The sequence below is a fragment of the Notolabrus celidotus genome, chromosome 16 (assembly GCF_009762535.1).
Source record: "Notolabrus celidotus isolate fNotCel1 chromosome 16, fNotCel1.pri, whole genome shotgun sequence".
Lineage (NCBI taxonomy): Eukaryota > Metazoa > Chordata > Actinopteri > Labriformes > Labridae > Notolabrus > Notolabrus celidotus.
Window position 1 is genome coordinate 12,590,669 of NC_048287.1, and position 14,566 is coordinate 12,605,234.

General features: G+C 38.2%; 1 long non-coding RNA gene across 1 annotated transcript; it reads left to right on the top strand.

The window, feature by feature from the left end:
- The first annotated feature begins 274 nt into the window (after positions 1 to 274).
- On the top strand, positions 275 to 1,505 carry LOC117828459. Its single transcript, XR_004634399.1, has 3 exons — positions 275 to 414; positions 714 to 760; positions 1,018 to 1,505. It is a non-coding gene; the product is annotated as an uncharacterized LOC117828459 (long non-coding RNA).
- Positions 1,506 to 14,566: the final 13,061 nt, after the last annotated feature.

Below are 14,566 nucleotides of genomic sequence, written 5' to 3' on the forward strand. Positions count from 1 at the left end.
TGGATTTATATTGATGTCTTAGGAAACAAGCAAATAAACAATATATGTCTCTACCTAACATGTCTTACGTGCACAATAATGAGAAATTAAGGCAAATATTGAATGCCTCAGTTGTAAATATACATATATGGTATCTACTTCATTGCCAAAGGCACAACACACTATAGTGTTATACATTGTATGATCATTTTCTATCTTAGAATGGCTAATAAAGAGTCTGATTCCATTCATCAAAGTAAAATTATATGTATCTTCTTATAGATCTCATCTTTCCTTTTGAGCAAATTGGACAGGAAATATGCACATATCCCACTGAGATAGTACTCATCAGCATCCACCTGTGAGCACTGAGGGAAATTCATGCTGGGCAGTAACTGAAGAACAGTATCGGCAGAAAAACAGCAGAATGAGCAGGTAAGCACAGAAGCAGACAAACAGGAGGAGAATATACAGCTTTGAGGTAAAAAAAATAAAAAATCCCCAAACAAGGAATCGACTTTCTGTAAAAAAACAAAGCAAAACACAGTCACAAAGTAATTGTTGTGTTAACATTGTATCCACAGCGACAGACACTCTGGAATTACAGAAATAAACCTCCCTTGTTATACGTAGGCCAAACTCATAATTGATATTTTAAACAACCACCTGAAGGTAGCATAATGCTAATTTGTTTGGTTGACGCAGTCACACATTTTATTTCTGCTTCTATTTAGGTTCAATGTGCTACAGTAGAGCTCCAAATGTGGTAAAGATTAATGAGGTAAGATCAATCACAGCTCACACATGCAGAGGTTTGCCACTAAAGCAGGATGACTAAACAGTGAACCAACTACAACCTTTTACAGATGGGTGGTCCACTCCCGCTAGCATCCTACTGTACATTTACTGTGTACTACATAAAACAAGCTAATGTGAAACTCATGAAGAAAATAAGTTACAGCTTTTTTTTAAATCACTGATTTGTTTTCCCATGTGATATTTAATGTTATTTGTTATTTTGTCTCATTCATTTCACAGTGCCTTATGCAGCCCAGTAATAACCCTTATCATTAGTGCACACCACCCCAGACTAGAGGTGAAAGTAGATGTGTCAACAAGTTCAGGATGTGACTCAAGATTATGCAACAAACTTGAGGAAGGAAGGATCTGCTGAATCAGTGCAATGAGTCCAACAGCCTAAATTAGGGCAAATAGAGGAGGGAATCTTGGTTGGATAAATGCAGCATAAGGAATACCCCACAGTCATATCTTGTATAAATTCTCCTGCCAAATTGTGTCATTTTCTGCCTTGCTGCTGCCTCAATCTTTGCGACTGTCACTACCTTAGGGGTCCATGCCCAATGTCAGGCCAGCTTTTGTTCACATTAACAACTTACCCTCTTCAAGGTTTACTGATTTGCCCCACTGGACTGAACTGCTTCAGCCTGTAGCTTTATATCAAGCTGTAATCTTCTGTAATCAAAGTTTTTGACCCTTTCCAACCCAAATAAACTGGTGTCCTTGAATGTGTTCTCATGTTTTTTTATTCTAGTGAACCCTTGGACAAAATTGGTAGTATTTTTCTAGAATGCCGACTGTATTTCCCATGAGCAACATTTCCCACTGTCATATGTTACTCTTGCCAACACATGCATTTTTTTCTGGAAGCAAATAAGTGGAATACAGATCTTTTTAAAACTGCTTTTCTTTGTTCAAGACAACTTTTTGCAGCTTGCAGAATGATGAGGTAATAAAATGCTTCACTGCTACATATAATTACGAACTGTACCGCAACAACAAAATGTGACCATCGAAGCCCTGGTTTTGTGATATGTGCTTTGGTATGCTAAAAATGCCCGAATTACATACATATGCACATAGATGAACTATTTTGTTCTTAGAGAGCAGTGAAGCAGTCACACCCCAGCATAAACATTGAAAAAGACAGAAAAGAAAGAAAAAAACGTATAACTTATTTTTTCCAATCCTGCTCCAGTAGCAGTGATGAGTAAAAAACTAACTTACTTCTAACTACCTCCCAGCATACACAGCAACTTCCAAGTGAAGCCGAATAACAACTTTTTAGCAGCATATCCGACCCAAATGCAGGCACTAAAATTCTGTATAGAGAAACAATCAAGGCCATTACTCTGTAGTTCTTGAGGTATCAGTATACGAGTGACACAGTCAAAGTCAGCTCTAAACTCCCACAGTTCCTTTATATTTAGTTTCAGTTCAAGTGCTATTTTACACTACCCCACCCCTTGACAATAATGGACTTACTTAGAATTCCTTGAATATTTATCTAACTGCCAAGAGTCATCTCTCCACCTGGAAGTTAAAAATAGCTAGTTCTTATTCAGTATCTTGTTTTTTTCTGCTGCCTGTAAGCCAAAACTCAGCTCAGTCTTGGCTGAAACTGTGTATGTTTAACTGTAGACTACGTGACAACAGAGCGATCATGAAGTATGAAAGCACATGAAGGAATAACGTTATTCTTGACCTTAGTTTGGTTCCACATGGATTCCTTTTATGGAGTTTCTGTAACAGAAAACCACATCTTTGGGAGGATATGTCAACAAATATTACATTTTACATCATACTGGTGTAGACTTAGTAATTAGCAAAGCTGTTTCCCAGCTTCAGGGGCAAAGGGAGCAGCATTTGACACTGAAGAATTTACAGAACGACTTAACAAATTGGTATTCTGTGATGCGTGACCTCATGACCTTTTCCCAGTGATCACCAGTAAATGCAACAACACCAACAAGACTCTCCCCACACAATCCTCTGGCACCGCTTCAGCATCCCACCCATGCCGTTTGCTTCCGCTTCAATGACCTGTTACAAACAATAATGTCACAATGCAGACAGGCAGGCTAGTTAATCAGGGACAAAAACTCTTCATTCACTTGAACAGAGACTCTGTGTTTAGCGAAGAAGTAAACAAAGTATGCTGCTGCTTTGACGCTGGCTATAGACTGAGGCTTTCATGTCATATTGCTCATCTAACACGCTTGTCGCGCTCTTTGTTCACTGAAGGTTTGTAGTTTTTTGTTGGTGGGTGTGAGATGGGGATTGTTTTGATCTGTTGCATGGCTGAAGTTTGGGAATATGCTCTGAAGATCACACATTTGAGCACATAGCAAAGGAAATGTTGAGTCATCAGTGTACAACTTTAACCTTTTGAACTTTATAAAGTTATATTTATATCAGAACATTTCGAGTGGGGATAAAAATAACACCTAACGGTGCGTGTTTATTTGCATTTCCTAGTTCCACCTCCTTGTTCCACCTCCTGGCTCGCGCTCTCTCTGCCCTGGTGTCACGTTTGTTATTGCCGGCATGTGACACAGAGGAGCTTGTTTATTCTGGTGTGGTTGGCTACTCATGGGTGACTAAATGCCAAGTGTGAGTGTAATTAGGACCGCAGACAGACCTGATTACTCACTGGCGTATGCTTCTTCCTTCCTCTACTCTTCGATGAATGCAGCTTATGTTAGAAGGATATATGCTAATGTTTGCATGAAGATGGAAAAGGAAGCGTCTTTCATTTTCTTGTTGTTGGCTTTCTGTCTTTTTGTTAACACCTCATGTTTGCGTGAGTTTACATCAGACTGACAAACAGTCTTAATGTGCACGGATGAAATACCCAACAAGACAAAGACAATAAATGAATGAGGTGGATAGTGGAAAAAAATTAAATAACTCATGTCTGCCTTTTTGCTTGCATTTGTCTTTTTCCTGTCTGTATGTAGCCCACACAGCAGGCAGAGCACATTAGTGACAGTTTTTGGTGATAAAGACCACAGGAAAAGCAACATAATGTGTTGCATTTGCATAATAGTTTTTCCCAACTTGGCTGTAAGGTCCCTTTAAATCTTTGCAGTATGACATAAGGTTATTAGTCCTAAGGCCTTTTAAGGTCTGGCTGATGAACAGTATTGGGTCATACACTTGTGATGAATGCAGCCTAGCTTGAGCTGCCGCTTATACTTTATTCCTGTTTCTTCTTTATTTATCTACCATGACTGTTCCCCCCGGATACCTAAATAAAGTCAGTCTCATTATGTGTGTTTGAATTAAGTTCTTATTTGCCAGGAATGCATCTACCTAGAACTTTAATTCACTACCTCCATTTCCCAGGGCGCACTCAAAACTGAACTCACTGGCAACAAATCAACAAAAGATAAATCAAATAGTTTGATGTCTCCATGGCAACAATGCAATATAATTAACTTTCACAATTCAATACTCCAAGGTGTTAAAAAAACAACAAAATAAAATATGGGATCTAGTACTTTTTGTCCTGACATTACAAAAATAAAAAGATGTACCGTTGTAGCTGGGGAGTTTGCTTGATGTTTAGATTCACAGGGGGCTTTATGAATGATTTAATCATACAGTTTTGTCATCAGCTCACACAAACACACCATCCTCAAACACAAAATTTAGGGTAGAGAAACATTCAGTTCCATAACCAGAAAATATACTTGCCGAGAAAAAGTTACCTTTTAAGCACTGTATTAAAGGTACATTTAAACCAGTCAAGTGTCCAAGCATCACTTATAATAAAAATAAGACAAAGAGAATCATAGCTTTAATATATTTTTAATGAAACTGTTAAAAAGTTAAATTATATAAGTTGGACAAATGACACCATGTTGACAATAATGAGGTCAAGTTGACTAATGATGATGCAAGAGGTCACCTTCAAATGATGAGGTCTAGTTAACGAAGAGTGATACATGAGGTCACGTTGACCATGATCCCAGCAAGATGACCACCCATTTTGGTGTTCCGAAAGTTGATACTAAATGCTTAAATTTAAGTATTGTGTTCAAAGACAACAGATCCTGAACTAAGTTTTGCTCCCAAAGCTTTTGTGAGGTAAATGGAGAAAATGAGCACTGATGGTAACAAAGCATAGTTGCGATGCTGAGAATTAAGATGCTATATTCACAGCCAAGTTCCACTTAGTGGAAGTGGTTATTTGAAAAGATTAAGTTCTCCCATTTGGGTACTTAGTCATCGAATGTAATGTTGCCCTGAAATCAGAATGGTTATCAATATAAAGTGATGTTCAGTGCTATATTGTGGACATTTAAAATTATGTAATCATGTTAATAATTTCATAAGACCATATCTCTATGATAAATCAAGCTGACCAGAAATTATGCAAGACAGATGTTGGCCATGATAAGGTCAAGTTATAGAAAGTCATGCATTAGGTTACATTAACCATTGTGAGGCCAAGTAGCTAAAGAACCATGCATTATGTAATGTTGACAATGATTAGATGAGGTTGCTGAAAAGTGATGCATCAGCTCCGTTTAGCCATGATAAGGTCAAGTTGACAAAAGTGATGCATGAGGTCACTTTTACCATGAAGAGGTCGATTCAACAAAAGTGATCGTTTAGTCATGAAAATGAAGAGGTCAAGATTGCATACCTTTTCCATAAGATCACATAGGCAATGAGTGATAGTAACTGTGTTAGTAAACAATATCAATATGACCTAGGCTGTGTTTGAATGTCCCATGTGTGAATGCATAATCTCAACATGGGACATAATTTTCCTTAAGAGTTTTAGCCTTATGCCATTTTGACTGGAGCAGTGCTCATGTGCATGTGTGTGCCCTTGTTAGGATTTTGCTTGTGTTCATGCATGCATGCAACTCTTTGCAAAGGGTCAAAGGGTTATGGTCAAAGTTGCACCCAGCATTCAGCACACCATTCCTCAGTATTTATGAGAGGTGAAAAGGTGAATAGGTAGCAGAGAGTTATTACAAGCTTACTCTGGCAAGTGGATGAGAGGGTTAGCCTTGGGGCATGGAGGAGTCAAACTTTCTCCTAAATAAAAAAATGCATTGCAGGATATGAAAATTCAAATGCAACATAACTAACACATAACAGAAAGCTCTGCTGGAAGGCAGAGCTCTTGTAACGTGTAAAAATCACAACACAGTGGTGCAACCACGATGTGGTGTACTCTGCTGTGTCGACTACAAAGAACCAGCTGAATGTTTTTACGCTCCTCTTTTCTGACCAGTGAAAAGGTTTTGACTTCCCCTTTTTTTGCCTTGGTCATCCTCTGCTCTCACGCAACACGCTGTGATTCTTTTGGCGAGTGGAGCTATGTGGATGTTTTCGCCATGTGTGGGCTGTGATCAGGTGCACTGTGGCCAAGGTGGTGTGTGTGTGTGTGTGTGTGTGTGTGTGTGTGTGTGTGTGTGTGTGTGTGTGTGTGTGTGTGTGTGTGTGTGTGTGTCACCTGGGTGCGTATGGTGGAGAAAGATAAATCTGGCATCCCCTCTTTTTTTCATTATGATGTCGGGGACATTTACTTTACTATTCTTCATACATCCTGCAGGTTATGTTGAGAATAGTAAAGTAAGAAAATAAAAGTATGACAAACAAATACAACCCCAATTCCTAAAAAAGTAGGAATGCTGTGTAAAGTGTTAAAATAATGTGTATTTAAGAAAATTATTTAAACCCTGTATTCTATTGAAAATAGAAGACAACATATCAAATGTTGAAACTGTTTTTTTTTTTAATTGTTTTATGAAAAAAAAATCTTAATTTTAAATTTGAAAACAGCAACATACTCAAATTTAATTGGGACATGTTAACCACATTGTTGCATAACCTCTTATAAGAATCCTCCATTAATGTTGGGGACCAAGGAGACCAGTTTATAGAGGTTTAAAAGGAAAGTGTTGGCCCGATATAGGATGTCACCCATTGTTTTCACTATGCATCAACTGTTTTTAATGAGTGACAAGGCAGGTCATGTCACCCAGATTCCTCTACTACACAGCCAAAAAGAATGTTAAACACTTAAAAAATATCACTGCATAAAGGGGTTCAAAGTTTCTGACTGTAATAATATTTATTTTTCTTTTTATTGTTCTATTCAATTGTTGGGGAGTTGTTCTTCTTCCTCAGATTTGTGAAATGTTCTGCAGTTTGTTTACCTCAGAAATTGTAAAATTTTTGTTTTTTTCTTACCTCAGATTCGTGAAACGTTCCTCTGTTCAAGATTAGTCAGTCAAGTCCTTACATTACAGAATGCTTAAACCACAATTAAGTGTCTGATTTATCTGATGAAACATGTTATTGAGATAACAATTTTGTCCATATCACCCAGCCCTACCTCCATTACATAACCCAGTTGGTAGATATTCTGTTCTGTACAGGAAATGTCAAATTATGTGCACATCAATGGGAAGCAAAATGTTAAACCCTGCATTAATTTGAATTCCTGTGGTAGACCCCCTAAGCCCACTGCTTCATGGCTACTGGGAAACACAACACCATTTCAGAGACACGCCATTATATTTTCTGTAATAGAGTACAATCTGATTATTATCTGTGTCAAATGTGGTACTAAAAAGAGAGTAGGCACTTTACAGGGAAAGTTTTATGTAATGGGAAACTTTATTCATCCATGTCAACATGCAAACATTTCTTGGGATGCTTCAACAGTCGTGTCCATTCAGTATAAAAGCACAGTTGAATACATAAAACCCAGCATATGCAATAAAGCCCATTCACTCTGCTTTAACTAGGTCAGGTTCCTCAGTGCTCGACAATCTATTAATATCATGAAAAAAAATGCACAGTACTAGCTCGAGACCTACACTCCTGACATTCAGCCTTGTCTCCCTCATGACTCTCCCATCCACATAAATATAAATATAAAATCCTTTCCTGCCCCAGCTTTATTCCCAGTGGACATTCCCTAATCAGAGGTAGAGAGCAGCCACACCGTCCTCCTTGTTTCCCGCAGGGCTTCAAAACAGGAGAGCCAAGAAGGAAGTGTCAGATGTTTTCTTCTCCTTCCCGACATTACCAATCCAGGAAGTCATTCTCCTTCCTTTGCTTCTTTGAGAGTTTCTGCGTCTCGACATGGCACTTTTGATGTTGGTGAGAGACATGACCCAATGATTAGAACATATTTCATCATCGGAGGAGTGCTGGGACAGAAGAAGGCATGGTTGCTGGGATTTTGAATCAACAGCGAAGCTTTTATCTAAGACTTGTGTTGCTTTTAATAATGCTGACACCCTTTGAAATGCACAATCTAGGCACTCCTTTTTTGTGTATGGATGAGGGTAAAGTACAGAGCTACTGAAAAGTACAGTATCTGGACGTATTAAAAAAAACATTGTGTTAAATACTGGTAGATGGGTTTTGGAACTGTTGTGGTCATGAGAATCAAGGGGAAATGGGGCAGATATAATAACAGCTTGAACAACATCAAAACGGTGTCAACAATATGCAGTAGTCTGCAGGACTGGACTGTATTTTCATCCACACATAAATCTTCATTACAAGTGTGTACAAATACAAATGAGAGGGGTATTACTCTTTGGAATACAGTGGCTTAAATAAAGTCAAGAATTATAAATGAATATGATTTCCTCCTAGATCCACTGCTGGTGTATGCAAATTTCACCATATTGGTCTTCACCATAAATCCAGAAAATAACGTAAATATTGAACTATTTTGCAACACCACTTATTATGCTATGATACTTATTTTCCCTCATGAAAATGCTCTCTCTCTCTACAATAATTCTGTATGGACTCTTCAGTACAGTTACAGAAAGACTGAATGGAAAATACATCTCTGACCCTTGGTATTTAATGGGAAGGGTACCTACTGTAATAAAGTTGTCCATAAATCTTAGAGTCAAAAGACTTTTCTGTTAAAAATAACATCTGCGCACAAAAATACTCCTGCCACTTGAAAGCTTTGTAAACTGAAAGAGACACATGTTGTGGCACAGTCTTTTTTATAATGACTGTGAAAGACATGAAAGCACGATATTTAGAAGTAACTGTAACTACTATTTGTTTTCCCAGTAGGCCTCACTGTCTTGGTTCAGTAGATCCCCACAGACAAATTGCACCATCTTCTCCAGGGACTGTGTCTCATCAAAGTAAATTTAATGAATTTAACAAATGCTTTGTCTGATGGCCTTTTAACTATGTGGGGCTTTGCTCAGCTCAGTACCAGGATTTGCTTGGTAACAAATACCAGCACTTACTAATCACGGGCTGTGTTAAATACTTGATGCTGATTGGTCAGAATCCAATGACAGTCTCTTGACAATGGTTATTAATTCTGCATAACAAGAGCAACGACATGGACAAGCTAATTGCACATATTAGCGCATCTTTAAGTTACAAATTGATACAAAGAAACTTAAACTGTAAGCGGTAGTAATAATAGGAACCGTGTTAAAAGTTTTGACCTTTTTTTTCATGTTTTTCAAGGGTGTCAATTGCAAAGCTCCAATAAGGCGAGCTGAATGAGAACATAAATGTCAACATAGAAATACCTTCAGGGGTCCCGTTCGCCGTATCTAACTTATCTAACTTATCAATCAATGTAAACATGCACTTGCTGTGCAAGCCCAAGTTATTCCCAGGGGAGAACTGGACCTCCCTGCGGAACTTCAGAGGAGGAGAAGAGGATGCATAGCCGGAGTGAAGTGTTGTCTCTTATTATGGGGAACGTGACCACAACCTGGTGAGACTGCAGCCCATTTATATACCTATGGTGAAGAAAAAAAAAAACACCATCAGGTATGTGAAGAAGTGGTCTAAGGAGGCCACTGAAGTGCTGCAGGACTGCTTTGAAACCACAGACTGGGAAGTTCTGTGTGACCCACATGGCGAGGACATCGACAGTCTGACCCACTGCATCACGGACTGTACAAACTTTTGTGTTGAGAACACTGTACCCACCAGGAAGGTACAGTGTTACTCCAACAACAAACCCTGGGTGACCACTGAGCTGAAAGAGGGTTTTTAGAGCTGGGGACAGAATGGAGCTCAAGAAGAAGATCAGGGAGGGCAATTTTATTTTATTCTATTGTATTGTATTGTATTCTATTTAATTTTATTTTACCTTTATCATTACTATTATTATTGTTATTATATTTTTAACTATGTTAGTACATTGTTGTATTCCCCTGTCCCGTGTTGTAAGCTGCTGTAACAAAAGGACTTCCCCCAATGGGGGACCAATAAAGTATATCATATCTTATCTTATCTTTCTCTAAAAAACCCTGGAATAATCTTATATTTTGTTCTTTTTTCTGCTTGCAAAATCTGCTTTCACATATTTTCACCACTGTCTGATATCCTTCTGACTTCTTTGGGCATTATGCTGCTGTCAATTCATGTAATTAGAGCCAACATGCGGAGCACTGAAGTAGTGATGCTGGGAACCAAATTGAAAGGGAAAATCTATTTTGAACGCTCTACTTTTTCAACTAGTATATCAACATTTAGCCCAGGTGTATGGATACTTGTATCACACAGGTCAGGATGACCTATTGAAACATATTTCCATATCCATAATTCCCCCCCCCCCCCCCCCCATATCAAATCCTATTGTATTGTCCCTTGTCTTACTGTACTGTATCATATTGCATCAAAGCAAATAAAGTGTATTGTATCTTGTTGTATCCTGTCAGACCACATCATATCGTATTGTCATATGGAATGTATAGCGTCCTATTGTACTGAATCAATCCTCATAAAGATCAGTACCAGAGAAGATACTTGAACAGATAGATGCATCCTCATGTCTGAAAATGTTCTGCTGTGACAAACACAGTCCATGAGTGAAGTTTGATCTTTGTAAACTGCATCAGAATTACACCTAAAGCACTTAAAAGTTGCTTTAATAGTTGTTTAAATCACAAAAAATGTATAATGATGGCACATCTGGGGGCATTTGTGAGTGTGCTTTAATGACCCTGTGATGCAGGCGCTAATGATAAAAAGAGGACATAAGCTCAGAAGATTTGTTTCAAAGCTTAAAACATCGAGCTGAACTAAATGAATATGTTCTCAAACCTGTCTGTTATTGATCTGCTTAACAAAACTGTATGAATAAAATATGAAGCCACTATACTTTGTAAAGTTAACATGACTGACTGTAGCCTATTAGTCATTCTTGTCTAACGGAACCTATGTAGGGAGATTCAACATTGTAGGGCCATTGAGAGGTCAGGGATCAAAGCCTGCATGGGGGAGCTTTGTTGCTTAATCATGAGTATTGAATGGTATCGTGTTAGACGGGACAACAACATATAGCTGGTCAATAAGTACACATTGTTAGAGTGAGCAGAAAATTACCCTGATCTCAGACAACAGCAATTATGTGAACTGCGCCCGTTTGCTACCAAAGCAGAGCACAACAGAAAGGAGCAACCGCTAAAGAAAAGGCAGACAATGCACCATGCCTGTGTTTCTGTTGTGATCTATCATGGTCTGACAGCAGATATTGAATAATCAATTGTCCTTGCCAAATGTCAGCACAGTGTGTCGGGTCCAATCAAGCAGGGAAAACTGAAGAATACCTGTCATTTCACTCACCTTAAACCTGTGTTCAGGAAAACTTTACACATCATTGAAACCTGTGCTTTGTTGAGTAAAAATCTGATGTGTGCAACTTTGATTTTTAGTATTCAAACAGAGCTCATAGTTAAAAAAGATGCAGTCAACTGTTGAATTAGCAGTCAGAGAGGGATATAATACCTAGATATCACATTTTAGCATTCAACAGATTAAAAAAAAGTCATACTCAAGCATTATTTCATGTTCCAAATAATTTTGCCTCCAAAATCATTGTGAAATCAAACTTCCCGTTAATGCCAAACTGAAAACATTAACTCGTAAAACTTTTACATCAGTGCTTGAATGACAATGTTACTATGGTAATTCCAAAAAATGTGAACTGAATGGGTGCAGCTAATGCCAATTTCAACTCACTTGTCAAAATCGTAAAAATGACTCATGGTCACTGCACTTTCTTTGGACAGAAGAGCCCAGCGAAAACACTGTTCATATGCAAATTAGCATGTTGCATACAATGGGTACAACTGCTGTGTGCCTGACAGTTTTGGTAAACTAAATATAACAAAAATCTGGAGTACAGATACCAATTGCAAGTAAAGTTGGTATTTTCACCCATAAGTGTGTTTTTTTTGTTTTTTGTGGGGGGTTGGTCCAGACTTTTCTGAGTGGGGGATCCAACTTGGCACCGACTTGTGCAGGGGTGGCATGAAGCATGCTTGCATGCTCTTCCCTGAATCAGAGATGGGGACTCAAGTTTGAGACTTGGACTTAAGTCGCACACACATGCAACTTAGACTTGACTTTGACTCACCCCATTGAGGACTAAAGACTGAACTCTGACTCAAGATTTGGGACTTGCACAAATCTTTAGTCTGTATTTTTGGCCCATTAACATCACAAGCTATAATTTCCTGTTGAAGTGTAGGTTTGTTTTGCAATTTATCAATTATCACAGAGTTGATGTGTGGTGATATTATATATACCTATATATTGTTTCTTCACTGCAATTCCTAACCTGTCATTGAAAGGTGACATTTCTTGACTGTTGAGACACAGCCCAGAAAGTATGTCTGAGCATAAGCCCAAACTCTGACAGGAGGCTGGGATTTAAGGATTTAATGGTTGCACTTCAGGTCAGGGGACCATGTCACGCCAAACACCTCTTTGACATACATCCCACAGATAGCTCAACAGATGAAGGAGTTTTGCAGGATTGGTGTACTAGCTGACATTACTTATGCATTACACTTTTTGTAATCTACTGTACTTCCGCACATGCAAATGACCTGCAAGTAACCTGTAACACAAACATGCTTGGTCTGAATTAAAACACATTGCTCTCAATTGTAACTACAGTATATTGTAGCTGACAGTGATCATATAAATATTGCTAAAACTACCAGAATTAATGTGCAGAAGGTTATTAAGCCCAGCCGTCTCTCTGCTGACACACTCATGCAAACACACTCGTCATATCATCAGTGAAGCTTACCCAAAATAGTAAGCTGTATTTTTCAAAGGCTCATTAATCCTTTTCATTAGTCTGTTCATGCACCAAAGCCCATCTGGTTCAGACAGTTGGCATAAATACAACAAAGACAGATTCCTACCTACACGTCTATCTGATGTAGTACTATTGTTAAAGGTATGGTTGTATATTTCTCCTGAAAAACATCATAAAATACACTTTAATACAACACTACAAACAAAAATAAACTTCCAAAGAGCCATAACATTTTAAAAGTATATTTTGTGAAAAACAGGGTCAGTTTCTTCCAGTATTTTAGAAATGTGTCCACTTGACTAATTAATAAGTTGACTGATGACCCATGGAAGAGAATGCCCTCATGTCAAATATAAACCCCTCAAAGGTTCACAGATATTTGCTGTAAATAATGGAAACTGGTGTAAAAAATGCAGCCTGATGACAGCTACACTCAGTTATAAGCACTGAAAGGTAAACATTCATATACAGTATATTCTTATGTTCCTGACATGTGAAATTAAATATTTGAAGCCTGTTTTCTTTAAATGTTTTAAATGTCAAATGTTTACAATATTTCCTGTAATTAACACTCATTACTTGGGTTGGGGCTCCTTTACCAAGAGTTACTGCATCAAGTAGCGTGGCTTAGTGATATCATCTGAGTCTCATCGAAGCCCAGGTTGCATTGATGGTGACCTTCAGCTGTTCTTGTGTCTCGGCTGTTCCTCAGTTTCATCCTTTGGCCATGTGGGCAGGTGCTAAGTCCACATCATTATGACGCTAGGAAGCATGAAGAGCTGTAACTCTCTTTATAGACAGTTGCGTTGCCTTTGAGCTTGATGAAACACAGTGGACAAACACCAGCAGATGATATCACTCCTCAAATCATCAGACTGTGTAAACTTTAAACTAGATTCAAACAGCTTGGATTCTGTACCTCTCCACTCTTCCTTCAGACTGTAGGAACTTGACTATCAGATGAAGTCCAATACTTTATCTCATTAGTTTAGGTAAGATGCCTCTCACATTGGCTACAACTGTTGCATTCTTTATATGAAGCCACTCCTGAACCAGAGACACTTTCCTGAAGACATCTGTGAGTGGCTGCTCTTGATGCACTGACACCAGCTTCAGTCCATTCCTTGCAAAGCTCTCTCAAGCTCTCAAAACAACTTTTCTTGACAATCCTTTCAAGGCTGCAGTCATCCTTGTTGCTGCTTTCCCTTTCAGGCAACCTTCTGTGGCTAACCTCTTCATGAAGGGTATCTATGAATGTCTTCATGACAACCATTAAGTGAGTGGCCTTCCCCATGATTGTGGTAGGATGCACTGAATTGGACAAAGAGAGACAGTATTTATTCTTATTGAATGATAATTTACTCAAACTCAAAACAAAATATTGTAGTATTTTGAGATTTTTATTTAACATTTTCTGAGCTGGAGGCAATACTCATTTAAATTAAATAGAAAAATGCCTTTGTATTTTCATGTAATGAGTCTAAAATGGATTGAGTTTTCACTTTCCTTATTAACTGACAGATGTTTTTGAACTATATTATGATACTTTTTGATGTCCATGTCAAAAGGAAGGAAGGAAAGGTACTTTCTTGATCCCCAGGGGGGAAATTCAATTTTTTTCACTCATGCTATTTTTGATCATGCTACACATACAGTTTTTTTGGTATATACATACAAATGCACACATATGCAGTGAAC